The sequence below is a fragment of the Urocitellus parryii genome, chromosome 1 (genome assembly GCF_045843805.1).
Source record: "Urocitellus parryii isolate mUroPar1 chromosome 1, mUroPar1.hap1, whole genome shotgun sequence".
Taxonomy (NCBI): domain Eukaryota; kingdom Metazoa; phylum Chordata; class Mammalia; order Rodentia; family Sciuridae; genus Urocitellus; species Urocitellus parryii.
This window is the reverse complement of record NC_135531.1, coordinates 142,912,417-142,928,251: the sequence shown is the minus strand read 5'-3', so window position 1 is coordinate 142,928,251 and position 15,835 is coordinate 142,912,417.

The window sequence follows — 15,835 nt, the reverse complement described above, 5'->3', positions numbered from 1 at the left end:
TCTGTTTAAAAGCATCAGAGAAGTCGTAAGGCTACGAATTCTTACTGGATCTAGATCCCAGTAAAAGAAACCCCAAGATATCAGACATTTGGAGCCCTCTTGACCTTAGGGATTGTTCATAACTGGAATAAACATGAAGGAAGCTGTGTATCATTTCTTTCTAGCCTCCTGGGGAGTAGGGAAGAGTTGGGGCACATGGTCTGACAAAAGTAGGTACCCTAGTAAGTCCCCTCTGCTTTTGGATGAAACTCCTAAAACTTCCATGCTAAAAGGAGAGGACTGGCAGTGAAGCAGCCATCTCACAGATGTCAGGCCAACTCCCAGTCACCACTGTGTGCCACCAACTCTATGAGTCTTGTGCTCTCTGAAGAATCAGATAAATGTGCAGCTGGGATGGGAACAAGACTGTTATGCTTGACCCCGAGGAGGCAGCACATGGGGACAGAAATCCCAGGCTGACTCCATCAGAGAACACGTGTGTACAGCTTGCATGGCACCCAGAGGGCCCGAGGGACACAGACTCCGGAAATCACCCAGGTACAGGTGGAGCTTCAGGGGCTCCCGCTCTTTATCATCATGCCTCTTCCTGGGTCTCATGTCTCATTTGCCATATTGCATCACAGTCCAGGGATGTGTTTCAACTATGTTAGTAAAGTAAAGGTAACTGCAGGTTACTGTAGTGACTAATCTGCCCAGGTGTCTGCTCCTTCCCACTTCAAGTTTCCCCCTTACCATCCAGGAGAGTCCCTCATATTATTGGCAGAACCAGGCAGGCTACTGCCCTAAGTGGGCTTAGATTTTAGTGACCCCCATCTGTCTGGTCTGGCTTCTTGGTATTTCTACCCACCACAGACTCAGAAGGCTGAGCTGACTTCCCAACCTCCCATCTCCTGGTACATTATCTTAATTCTATAGCCATGAAGTCTGGGCCACTTTTTAACTTCTCTGGTATGTCTGTTAACCCTGTAAGACTGAGAGCTAGATACTATAGTGACATAGCCACATCAATGTTCATAGCACAAATCACAATAGCTAAGCTATGGAGTGAACCTAGATGCCCATCAACAGATAAATGGATAAAGACAATGTGGTTATATACACGATGGATTATTACTCAGCCATAAAGAAGAGTGACTGTGACATTCACTGGTAAATGGATGAATCTGGAGACTATCATGCTAAGTGAAATAAGCTAGTCCCCCCCCCCCGAAAAAAGGCTGAATGCTATCTCTGGTAAGGATGCTAACCCACAACAAAGGGTTGGGTGGGGAAGAATAGGCGTTTATTAGATTAGACAAAGGGGAATGTAGGGAAGGGAGGATGGATGGGAATAGGAAAGACAGTGGAATGATCTGACATAACTTTCCTATGTTCATACATAAATACACTACCATGAATCTCCTCATCATGCACATCCTCAAGACTGGAGTCCTAATGAGAATCAAAGATATTTTATGTTTGCATAAGTATATCAAAATAGATTGTACTGTCATGTATAACTAAAAAGAACAAATAAAAATTTTAAAAAATAATAAAAGAGAAGAGAACATGGTGCTAAGTGGACCACCAATAGAGTGGAGAAAGGGGATTAGGAAGAGGGAAGAGGGGAAGGAAGGAGAAATTTGGGAGAATGAAATTGATCAAATATGTTAAGCACATTCACAATTACATCTCAATGAATCTCACTATTATGTATAGTTATAATGCACCAATAAATTTATTTTACAAAATAATGGGGGAAAAGACTGAGGGATAGCTTGGTTATCTCATTCCCCCTGAGAGATTTTACCCCCTTGACCCTAAAGGATCCCTGACCATCTGGGCAGACCAACAAATACCAAGCTCTGAAACTGAAGTGAGCTGCTCCTAGATACCTCCGCTTTTCAGGTGTCTAGTAGAGGTGAATGAAATTTCCCTCATCAAGGTAGCACTCAATAATTCCAAGTTCAGTATCTGCCACCCAATAAGGGTAACAAGGGCAAAGGGAAACAGACAGGAATAAGAACCAGAAAAAATAAGAGGCAATCAGAGCAGATGTGTGGGCCCTACAGATATCAGAGCTGTCAAAGATTTTTTTTTTTTTTTTTTTTTTTTTTTGCTGTGTACATTCAGGGAAAGGCAGAATAAGATCAAAAACTTCTCCTGAGAACCGTAAGAACTGAAGACCACCTCTGAAAAATAACTGAAAATTCTAGAATCCAAACAAACAACTCTACTTAATAAAGCACTGGAGAAGTACAGGAGTCCACTGGTAAATTGGCAGACATATCTAACACCCTCTCCAGAAGCAGCATGGGAAAGATTGAGAGGAAAACACAGGTAACAGAGGGGAAAGCTCTTTCATAGGTTTTAGTCTATGGCAGGCTTTCAGATTTCCCTTTTCATTCTATTTACATAAGCTGAACTCTTTAGTTAGTACAATAAGAAATGAAACATGAGCAGTATGGAGATTCCTCAAAAGAACAGGAATGAAACCACCACGTGACCCAGCCACATCAACGTTCATAGCAGAGCAGTTCACAAGAGCCAGGTCATGGAATCAGCCCAGGTGCCCATCAACAAATGAATGGATCAAGAAAACGTGGTATATATGCACAGGGGAGTTTTACTCTGTCAGAAAGAAATTTTGGTCTTGGCTGGTAAGTGTTCAGAAATGGAGAACATGGTGCTAAGTGGACTAAGCCAAGGGTTAAATGTTTTCTCTCATATGCACAAGCTAGAGCAAAATAAGGAAAAACAGAGGGGGTCAGATATCAAAAGGACAGAGGTAAGATAAGTGGAGTATACAAGGAAATTGAGGGGGAGAGGGGAGGGATGGGAAAGGGTAGAAAATGTGGAATGAATTTGACAAAATTACACTCTGCACGTGTGTGTATATATGTGTATGTGTGTGTATGTATGTATGTGCATATGTATGTGTGTGTTACTATATACCATAGTAAATTCTACCTTTATGTATATAAGGGTGTATTAAGCACCAATTTAAATAAATAAATAGAAGAACAGTAGAGGAAGAGGATCAGGAGGAAGGAAAGGGAGGCACCAGGGAATGAAATGGAGCAAATTACATTCCATGCATGAATGATTATGTCAAAATGAACCCAACTATTACATATAACTATAATGCACTAATGAACGCATTATTTAAAAAGAAATTAAACACATAGGATTGAAAAAGATGAAATAAAATTATATCATTTCAGATGATAGCAATGTTTATATTCAAAACCCAAAACAACATATGGACAAATCATTAGAATTACCAGTCAACAGCAAGTCCATGAGTGCAAAGTCTATATTAAAATGCCAACAAACAGGAAATTGAAAATAATTATAACTTATAATACCTTCAGAAATTCCAAATACTTTGAAATTAATATATATATATATATATATATATATATATATATATATATATATATATACATACAGAAAATTATAAACTAGTGATTCTCAAAGTCAAGTCCCAGGACCAGAACCATGAACAGCACTCAGTAAGTAACTTTTTATAAACACACCCCCGAAAATGTACACGGACTTTTGAATAGGACCCAGCAACTGACATTTTAATAAGCCCTCTAAATGATACTGAGGCACGCTAAAGTTTAAGAATATCTGGTCTAAATCATTATTGAGAGAACTAAGGAAGACAAATAAATTGAGAGGTATGTCATGATTTTAGTTTAGAGGTCTCCAAAATGCAATGAAATCAATTGTCTAATTGAACTATATATTTGATGAAATCCCAGTCAAAATCCCCAAGTGATGCTGTGTGTGTATATATGATTGTAACATACCATGATATCCAAACATGCTCATGGAAACACAAAGAGCAAAAAACAGACAATAGCTACTCAAGAAGACCAAGTTGAAAGGATTTGCTTTATTAGATATCAAGACTTATTATGAGACTTCAGCAGTTAAAATAGAAGAAACCCCAGAAACAGACCCTAGGAACATTTGATTTCTTGTCAAGTTTGGACTATATAACATTTTCAATAATTGATACTGGGTCAACAGGATTTCTATTTGGAAAGAAATGAAAGTTGAATCTACCTTGCACCAAACAAATAAGTGATTTATATATGAAAAATCAAACAATAGAGCTCTTAGAAGATAATACAGGAAGGTGTCTTTCATTGCCTCGGGGTAGGGAGAGACAATTTAAGCTGAAATCAAAAACTTTAACTACAAAGAAATTGATAAATTGTACTATATTAACATTAGGATATTCTATCAAAGGATGCTATTAAGAGAGTAAAAAGGTAAGCAATAAATTGAAGGCAGTTTCTATACATAAAAACAAGAATCTCATATCTTTTATATTACATTTTTTTAGTTGTAGATAGACAAATTACCTTTATTTTATTTATTTTTATGTGGTGCTGAGGTTCAAACCCAGTGCCTCATACAAGCTAGGCAAGAGCTCTATCACTGAGCTACAACTGCAGCCCCAAGAATCTCATACCTTGAGATATAGTTTTCAACTGCAGATCTGTAAGATAAGGACAACCAATAGAAGGACAGGCAGGTGACCTGTGTGGGCACTGGTCAGAAGAGGCTGATGAAATGGGCAGCAAACTAATAAAAACATCTAAAAAATACTCAGCCTTATTGAGAGGGGAAAGCAATGAGAAACCAGCACCACTTCTCTAGGATGGCTACAAATTGACTAAATATATTAAGTTTTAGGAAAAATACAGAGCAATGGGAAGTCTCATGCACCAATGGTGGGGGTGTCAATTGGTAAATCCACGTTTGGTCAAGATTGCCAAATGCTAAATATATGCCCGTTCTGTGATCTAGTATATTCTCCTCTGTACCCAAAAGCTTAGACATGTGCACCAAAAGACAAGCAGAGGAATGATCATAGCATCCAAAAACTTGAAACAACTCAAATACTACCAACAGTAAAGTGGATGAATGAATGTATTGTAGCCATACTAGGTACATCGTGAATGAATCTCCTCATTACAATGAGAGAAAGAAAACACCAAATAATTCAATTTAATTCTAGTACGAAAACAGATATAACTAGCCTGTAGTGGGCACACATAGGTGACAAAAACAGAAAACATTTGTGTTTACACAAAAGGCAGGACAGCAGTCACATGGAGGGAAGACTGTGATGGTCCTTCTGAAGTAGAGAGAGTTTCTATTTCTTGATCTAGGAACTGATTCTATAGATCATTGCTTTAAGATAATTAAGCTATATATTTATGCTTTATGACTCTCTATGTGTGAATTATTTCATAATAAAAAGGTTAATAATAAAGTCATGGCTTTTAAAATAAATTGTAAGCCACAGTTACTGACTGCATCCAATGTGCCAGATATTGTACTAAGAAATTTACATTAATTAACACACTTAATCATCAAATGATACTAGGAGATGCATAAACTATTATGATCCTTACTTTAAAGATAAAAAGGTAGAGCCACTCTCTACTTTGGTTGCACACTGAAACACTTGGGGTGCTTTTATACTTCTTAGTAGCCTGGTAGCACCAATTAAATCCCAACCTCTGGAGGCAGGACCCAAGCCTCATTTTTCTAAAATTTCTCTTGTATTTCCAAAGTGTATCCAGGTTTGAGACCCATAAGATAGAGTCATAGGAAGATGATGTAAATGGCTCACTTATATTCAACTCAAACCAGAGTTTGAACCCCATACTATACTTCCAAGGTTCATGTTCTCATTAGTACACTATACTGCCCTTTGGATAAGTGAGACAACATCCTTTTGTCAAGTATCTGGAGGGAAGTCAGAGACAGTATACTGGGAGCCTGCTTCTCAAAATTACTAAAGTACAAAGTGAGTGTTGGAATAGGGCCATGTTGCAGGTGAGGCTAAAGGATGAATGAGAACCAGGAATATGGGGTGGAGCTAGCATGATAAATGGTGATGGAGTGTGGTACAGCCTAAATGCATTGCAGCGGGTCCCTCAAGGGCCATACAGAGGATGAAGCATGAAGAGGGACAAGATAGAAGGCAGGAGAATGTCCCTAAAGGACTACTGAAATTGGCCATAACAGGATGAAAAGGACCTGATTAAACCAAGTCAGTTTGTTAGGAATTCTTAAGAGGAAGCCTTTGTAGACATACTTAAAAGGGAAGATTGGCAGGACTTGATGGGAGGATGGAATGAAGGGCAGAAGGAATTCATAACGCACTGTTGCTATGGGTAGATGATGCTAGGAACCGGGGTCAAAAGAGGAAGTGGAGAAGACATAGAGGGGAAGATGAGGAGATCCACTTGGATAAGTTGGAGGTGACTACGGGAAATTTAAAAAGCAGCTGGAAATAAAAATCTTGACTTCAGGACAGAGGCCATGACTTAGAAATGGGGCTTTAGACAACATCAACATGAGGATGGTAGACAAAACTTTTGAGTCTGGGTGAGATTGTCCTGACTACTGCTACTTTCTTCCTGAGTGCATATTCCTATCTTTATTGTCTAAAAATGTTTATTTCCTAGATTCTCATTATGTCCCTACCTTTGAAGTAAGCGAAGGAGAAGAACATCTGAATGACTCCCAGTTCATACTTTGCAAACTAGCAAACTCTTGGATAAGTCATTTAATAACTTTGCATTTCAGCACTTTTGACTATAAAACTGAGCTAATTATCCAGAACTCTCTCACAAGGTCATGGGGAGAAATGCTTTAAAAATACTTAAGGTGATTAGTAGCAATATGTTCTTCAGTTTTACAACGAGACACCAAATTGCCTGGTGCCAAAAATGTCTCTTGTTACACAAAGAGAGGTGGGATTTAGGAATAGAGTTCTTAGTTCTATGTTCCTTCCTTGGATAACAGATTTTCTGTCCTTTCATGTGTGTGTGTGTGTGTGTGTGTACACACATGCAAGAAATATGTCTTTGAAGGACACATCATGATGGTCATCGTCACTGTAGTACTAAAATGAGTGCTACATGCCTGCACTCAGTTTTCTAGGGGCTTTCAGTGAATTGATTCATTTGATAATCATAACATCCCTATATAAAGTGAGTACTAGTGTAATTCCCTTTTTTATGCATCAGAAATTTATTGTAATTCCCATTTTTAAGTATACTGAGGCAATGAGACAGTAACCACCTTTCTCAATGTTGCACAGCTGATAAGTAGCAAAGCCATGTTTCAAACCGCTGAAGTCTGACTTCAGAGCCCAATGTCCTTACTAGATCTCAGACTGTGGGACGTTGAATGAGAAACACAGGGGAGGGAAGTCTGTGAGGGAGAGATTTCCATCTCTCAAAGGAAGGACTTCACAAATATCACTGTATCTGCATAGTTTCTTCTGCAGCTATGGAAGAACTGAGGCCCTTGTTTTTTTGGTTTTTTTTTCTTTTTTTTTTTTGAAGTGTGAGGTTTCCCAAATTTTATTTCAGAGATCATTTTGGGCAGAAGACAGCTCAGAAATCATCAAGGAGAAAAATACATGACTCAGAGGGGTTCTAGAGATATCCCAGAGAGCTTGCATTGAATGTGAAAAACATCCTTAGTTACAGCACATGATTAAAGTAACAAAGCTGGAGAAAGAAGGGGGAGCCTCAGGACCATGGAGAGAGGGAAAAGGCTGCTGCTCCCCCATGGTGAAACACAGCTGATCCTGAAAAGACGACATTGTTTCTTTGACAGCTGAAAGGCAACCCAGTGACAGATGAACACAGGACCACATTTTCAGAGTGGGGCAGCAGGAGGGGCTGCACCAAGTGGCATAGGGGATGTCACTAGGGTTATTTGAGTGCATCCTTAAATGACACAGAATCACAAAGGGAGAGGATTTTTTAAAATCATTTTCCTTTCCATGTTTCTGATTATTATAAAGTGCTAATTTGATATGAGTGTGTTTTTAACAATTCTCTGACACCTTTCAGAAAAGACACTTCAGCAGGGAACACATTTATTTAACAAGAATGGAATAACATTATTCTGTGTTCATCATGTGTATTTTCATAGCTGCCTATTTATGTCAAGTATGTTTTTTTATTTGTAATAAAAGTTCTTTTTAAAAGTAAATTTAGTTGAGAAAAAATTCAATGTTTTAATAGAATCGTGACATAAAAAGTATCGAAGCTTGAATATACAGGTGGCACAAAATATTTTTAATGACAATATATAAATTACTGAAATATGGGACATCTTAATCTAGACCCTTTGAAAAATCCATATTCTGCTGGGATCCATGTATTGTCCTGTAGAGTTTTCCATGCTTGCAGGATTATCTTCATTTGGGGACAGCATATAATTTACTACAAACCAAACCATGCACAGGTAGATGAAGTAGCAAGAGGACAGGCCCAGGGCTTAGAAGCCATGCCCAATCTAGTCCTCGCTCCCATCCTGGTACTCCCTGGTTAAATGAGATTAGAGACAGCAGCAGAATTCTCTGCGTCTTATGTTCCTCAAGTGCAAAGTAGGAAGGTTGGACTTGATGAGGAATGGGAACAGGCTCACCTTCAGACTAACTGCTTTGCATCTGCTGCCTGAAACTCCTCAGTGAGAAAGATGATTCTGAGCCCACGTTCAGGTTTAGTGGGAGGAAGGACTGATTAGTAGCATCTGCCATGGATGAGAAGCAGGCAATACTGCATTTCTGATTGCTATGGACCAGACGATCATTAAGATTCCTCCCAGCTCCATAACACAATGTCAAATTCACATCACTTTGCCACATTTGCAAATAGGGGCATGTCTAAAAGTCATTCCTGACCAGAAAGGAATTCTACATTGTGCTTATTTTTTAATGCATTCATTAGTGTTATTTTTATGTATGGATATCAATGCCTTTTTAAAAAATTTTTTATACAATTATCCTAGGACTCACAAACCGTGAACCAACTGCACTATTCAGTATTCTCTGTGCAGGAAGTAGTCTTAGTGTATACCTAGGACCTCTATCAATGGAAAAAAAATAATTACTCAAAATTCACCTTTTCTTTAGGTATTTAAGTAAATGGGCTGATTTATTTGGCCTGCCTGGCTAATGAAAGGCAAATTCTATTCTCCCTCCACTCTTCTAAGATTGACCTGTATTTCCAAATTGTGGGGGAGGGGGGCAGAAATCATATTTACCATAAATATGTTTTTGACGAGCATGCCCTCTTGCAAGGGTATTTCCTTCCCCAGACAAACGGTGATGGGATCTAGTAAATCTGCTTTTACGATGATGATGTGAGTTTCGTATCATTTTATTTCTCTCCTCATACATAACATGCAGGATAATAGATGATCCCGCACTCAAATACCATGGAAAGAGCTAAAAGAGAATGCATTTGTCAAGGGCCACAGTAGACTCTGCCAACTGCTAGGACTGCTAGGTTGTGACCACACTTCATTTTTCATCAGCATTCCGCTTAATTTGCCACACGTGTCATGGTCCCAGGGCTGTCAGCCTGGAAAGATGATGCCCTTGTTGTGTGGGCTTCATGGGTACCGACTGTTGAGGGGCTCTGGCTGGAAGGAGAGCCCCATCATTCATAATTTCCCATCTACTCAGTTGAGGCAGGCAGATGCCTCAGAGCCTGAACAAAGGAGAGGACTTGAAGCCAAGCAGATGGGCAGCCAAGCATCTGCGGCTGCCTCTGATGCTTCTTGCTACCTGCATTTGAGGGAGAGACTTTGTCCTACTTACTGCTCAAGTATCAATCTAGGCTGTCCAATATGCTAGCCCTAACCACATGTGGCTTTGGAACCCTCGACCCTAGTTCAAAACGTGATGAGTTTATGAAGTACACACTCTATTTTAAGACTTAGTGCAAAATAAAAAAGAATGCATTCATTTTCATATGGATTTTGTCTTCAAATGGTCATATTTAGGCCTCAATGATCTACATAATCAAAATTAATTTCACCTAGAGGTATTTTACTTTCTTTAAATTGGAAAACCTAAAATTACATTTGTGGTTTGCATTCTTTTTTATGCTGAATCTTACTGCTGTGGAGTCAGAACATCAGTATCCTACCCCTTCATTTGACAGACGGGAAAACCAAGAACAGAACCAGATTAGGCAGGTGACTTAACTGCATTCATGTAGCCAGTGAGTGACAGAGCCAGGGTGCATCACCAAATCTCTAATTCCCAGTCTCCGATTTCTCTTTATCGGATGTCATCTCCTAAGGCGAAGATCATAATCCTACAAATAAGGAGACCTAGAAATCATTCCACATTCACTCTCTAACTCACTGATGACATGGTGTTAACTTACCTATGCCTCAGTTTTCACATTGCTAAAAAGCATATTCTAGGTGTTGAGTTGGAAATTAAAGAAATTGAAATATGGTTTGGAGATTCTAAACAATAGCACAATATATTTTTTTTAATTTTTATTGTTTGTTGTTCAAAACATTACATAGTTTTGACACATGATATTTCACACATTTGATTCAAGTGGGTTATGAACTCCCATTTTTACCCCGTATACAGATTGCAGAATCACATCGGTTACACATCCACTGATTTACATATTGCCATACTAGTGTCTGTTGTATTCTGCTGCCTTTCCTATCCTCTACTATCCCCCCTCCCCTCCCCTTCCCTCTCCTCCCCTCCTGTCCCCTCCCCTCTTCTCTCTCTACCCCCTCTACTGTAATTCATTTCTCCCCCTTGTTTTTTTCCCTTTCCCCTCACTTCCTCTTGTATGTAATTTTGTATAACCCTGAGGGTCTCCTTCCATTTTCATGCAATTTCCCTTCTCTTTCCCTTTCCCTCCCACCACTCATCCCTGTTTAATGTTAATCTTCTTCTCATGCTCTTCCTCCCTACTCTGTTCTTAGTTGCTCTCCTTATATCAAAGAAGACATTTGGCATTTGTTTTGTTGGGATTGGGCTAGCTTCACTTAGCATAATCTGCTCTAATGCCATCCATTTCCCTCCAAATTCCATGATTTTGTCATTTTTTAATGCAAAGTAATACTCCATTGTGTATAAATCCCACATTTTTTTGTCCATTCATCTATTGAAGGGCATCTAGGTTGGTTCCACAGTCTAGCTATTGTGAAATGTGCTGCTGTGAACATCCATGTAGGAGTGTCCCTGTAGTATGCTCTTTTTAGGTCTTTAGGGAATAGTCCGAGAAGGGGAATAGCTGGGTCAAATGGTGGTTCCATTCCCAGCTTTCCCAGGAATCTCCATACTGCTTTCCAAATTGGCCGCGCCAAATTGCAGTCCCACCAGCAATGTACAAGTGTATCCTTTTCCCCACATCCTCGCCAGCACTTGTGGTTGTTTGACCTCATAATGGCTGCCAATCTTACTGGAGTGAGATGGTATCTTAGGGTGGTTTTGATTTGCATTTCTCTGACTGCTAGAGATGGTGAGCATTTTTTCATGTACTTGTTGATTGATTGTATGTCCTCCTCTGAGAAGTGTCTGTTCAGGTCCTTGGCCCATTTGTTGATTGGGTTATTTGTTTTCTTATTGTTTAATTTTTTGAGTTCTTTGTATACTCTGGATATTAGGGCTCTATCCGAAGTGTGAGGAGTAAAAATTTGTTCCCAGGATGTAGGCTCCCTATTTACCTCTCTTATTGTTTCTCTTGCTGAGAAAAACCTTTTTAGTTTGAGTAAGTCCCATTTGCATAAAAATAGGAAAAGAAGAACTTAAATTATCACTATTTGCAGTTGACATGATTCTATACCTAGCAGACCCAAAAGGGTCTACAAAGAAACTACTAGAGCTAATAAATGAATTCAACAAAGTGGCAGGATATAAAATCAACATGCATAAATCAAAGGCATTCCTGTATATCAGTGACAAATCTTCTGAAATGGAAATGAGGACAACCACTCCATTCACAATATCCTCAAAAAAAAATAAAATACTTGGGAATCAACCTAACAAAAGATGTGAAAGATTTATACAATGAAAACTACAGAACCCTAAAGAGAGAAATAGAAGAAGATCTTAGAAGATGGAAAAATATACCCTGTTCATGGATAGGCAGAACTGACATCATCAAAATGGTGATATTACCAAAAGGTCTCTATAGGTTTAATGCAATGCCAATCAAAATCCCAACAGCATTTCTTGTAGAAATAAAGCAATCATGAAATTCATATGGAAAAATAAAAGACCCAGAATAGCAAAAACAATTCTAAGCAGGAAGTGTGAATCAGGTGGTATAGCGATATCAGACTTCAAACTCTACTACAGAGCAATAGTAACAAAAACAGCATGGTACTGGTACCAAAACAGGCAGGTGGACCAATGGTACAGAATAGAGGACACAGAGACCAATCCACAAAACTACAACTATCTTATATCCAATAAAGGGGCTAAAAGCATACAATGGAGGAAAGCTAGCATCTTCAACAAATGGTGCTGGGAAAACTGGAAATCCATATGCAACAAAATGAAACTGAATCCCTTTCTCTCACCATGCACAAAAGTTAACTCAAAATGGATCAAGGAGCTTGATATCAAATTAGAGACATTGCGTCTGATAGAAGAAAAAGTTGCCTACGATCTACATATTGTGGGGTCGGGCTCCAAATTCCTCAATAGGACGCCCATAGCCCAAGAGTTAATAACGACAGCACAATATTAAGGCAGTGTTACGTAGAGGTGTGAAGCACAGATATTAGATGGAGACCACCCGCCTGCATTTTAGTTCTGAAACTACTACCACCACCACCATTTAGGGGTCACTTAACTTCTTGGTTTCTGAACTTGTACTAGTACAATTTTCTAAGATGTCTGGGAGAATTAAATGAGTTAATATACAAAACACTTGGGGAAAGTCCAGTAACAGAGTAAATACCTAATAAGTACCAGCCAATTTTTATTAGAGATAATATGACTCTACTTTTGCCATCCAAATTCTTTTGTTTAAAACTCACAGAAAGAACTCTTCTTAAATATAAACTCATGGGTGATCAGCCAGTTTGTGTGCTTTGAGGAACTGGAGAATGACCCAATGCCCCTCAAAGAAACATCAACGTGTCTAAAGACACTACTAATATTATCTACCTTGCTAGGCTGTCAAGAGAATAAAAGCCTCTTATACTGCCCTTCTTCATCTGTTTTCTGTTACTGTAACAGAATACCTGACTAGGTAAGAGGAAAGAGGAAAGAGGTTTATTTTGGCTCATAATTCTAGAAATCCAAGTGCATGATTCTGACATCTGCATAGCTTCTGGGGAAGTCCTTATGCTGATCCGTGGAAAAGCAGAAGGGCAAGAGGGACATGCAAAGTGAATTGGAGACAAAAGGAACCAGACACTTTTACCACAACCCACTTTTATGGTAATCAACTCATTCTCACAAGAACTATATCAACTTCATGAGTGCAGAGCACCCAACCCTTCTTAGACACCCCACCACCACCACTCAGAACCATTACATTGTTAACCTTCAAAACTCACCTTCCATGTGAGTTTTGGCACATCCAAACCAAACCACTGTCTAGAAAATAAATGCTAGCTTTCAGCATTAATGAACAATGACAAAATCTTTTTTAAATTCACTAGTAGGCACCAAAATACCACCATTTTAAAATGTATCCTTTAATTTAAGGCTTGGCTTTTCTTTGATCCCTCTACCTGCCTTTCCTTGTCTTCACTCATACACAGAATTCCATCAACTGCAAACAAACCCCTATGCCCTGGTGTTCCTCTACCTTTAGTTCTCTTTCCCTCTCAACAGTGCCCGACCATTTAACTCAATGCTCTCCACCCCAGGCCTCATTTCTTTGCATTCATTTTCTGATACCTCAAACTCATGGACTGTCTCCGCTGTCAGTTCTCTCTGGAGTCAGTTTTCAAAAGCACCAGAAGACGCCCCTGGCACTACCTCTGTCCAGTCTTTGTTTTTCCTTGATTTCTTGGTATACACTCTCTTAAATTCTTTCCTCTTTTCCTGCTACTTCTCTGAGCACTCACGCTCATCCTCCTCTTCTCGATTCCCTCCTCCCCCCTCCACCTGAAGGTCAGCATTCTCCTCTCCACCCTGCCCACTCCACACTGGTGGTGGTCCTCTCCTTGTGGCTTCAACTCCTCTACTATACACATACTATAAAGCTCTCTTGCCCCCGCCCCCCTCCCTTCAAGATAATACATTTGGAATTGTCTTTGATTCTTTGCACTATATTTTAACAGGTCTGGACTTGAATCCTACTAGCTCTGCAACTTTGACCAAATTCCTGGACCTCCCTGAGCCCCACTTAGCCCATCTGTTCAAGAGGGTTGTTGCAGAGATTTGTAAAGAACACTCTTCTCCACCTTGGGCAACTCCCTCCAAATAAATCCCTGCTCGCTCCTCAAGACTAATTGTCCACGATGATTCTTTTTCCCCTGACAAGTAAAACATACTCATTCAATGTCAGAATATATTTTTTATTAGTATTACTCCATATTTAACTTGTAGAATTAACTCATAGATACTTCTATGCATGCAATAACTCATCAGGACTGGCAGACTCCTCGGATGAAATGTTTTTCTATGTCTCTCCATCCTTTTCCATTTTTCATCTCCACCCTTCCCACCAGGCTTCCATCCTTTCATAATAAATCTGCATTCAATTTCCAACAATGTCATCTTCTTCTAGTCCTCTTCTCTATTCATCTATGTTGTCAGACTAATTGCCCTAAAGCTCTACACTTTAAAACCTTCCACAGTTTCTCAATGCTTGTCTGTAGGGGGGAAAAAAGAAAAAGGTGAGGAAAAGGCATTAACACCTAGACCTTCCATCATCTGATATTACATCACTGATCTAGTCTCATCTCCATTGCTCCTAGAACATTATCCACTCCAGCCCCAAGTAAGTACTGTTCTTTGAATTGACTCTTGCATTCCCCTCCGCTTATCTTTCTGATATTCTGATTCACTGAAGTTCCCTTTGATTTCTCTGACTCCTCCCACTCTATGTCTCATGGAATCCTTGGCAGTCTCTGCACCAATCCGGTGGTCATGAATCACAGGCTGCTTTGGAGGGGGCTCACATGGCTATCTTGTGAGGAGGACACAGGCCTAGCAGAAAAGTTCACAAGCTTTGAGCCAAAGATGAGGTTTGAGTCTGGATCCTGCCTCCTACTGGCTGTGTGACTTTCATCAGCTTTAAAGTGGGATGGCTTTTGCTTACTTCACAAAGATTCTGTAAGATTACATAAGATTGCATCTAAGTATCAGTTATCAGGAAAGCAAAAACTCACAGATAGGAAAAAAATTTTTGAAAATCATATTTTTCAAGGATCAGTACCCAGAATATATAGTAACTCTCACAACTCAACAATAAAAAGACAAAGAATGCAATTTAAAGACTGACAAAGGATTTAAATGACATTTCCCCCAGGAAAACTAGCCAATAGGCACATGAAAAGATGTTCAACATCATTAGTCATTAGGTAAATGTAAATCAAAATACCTACTATGATAGCTACATTTTTTTTAATAAAAGGAAGAAAATAAGAAGCACTAGTGAGGATGTAAATAAATTGGAAACTCCATTTTTTACTGATGGGAATATAAAATGGTATGGCTTCTGTGGCAAACAGCCTGGACATTCCTCATGGTGTTAAACACAGAGGTACCATATAATCCAATCATTCCCCTCTCAGGTATACACTCAGGAGACATGAGAAATATGTTTGCAACTTGTGTATGAATGGTCATGGCAGAAATGTCCATAAAAGGCAAAACATGGAAACAACACAAGTGTTCATCCACTGATGGTCAGATACCAAATGTGGTCATTCATACAGTGCATCTACTGAGCCACAGAGAGGAATGAAGACGTCCTAACACAGAGAAACCTCGAGGACACTACGCTAAGTGAAATAAAGCAGCCTCACAAGGGCCAACACTATGTGATGCCACTACTTCGAGGTGCCCAGA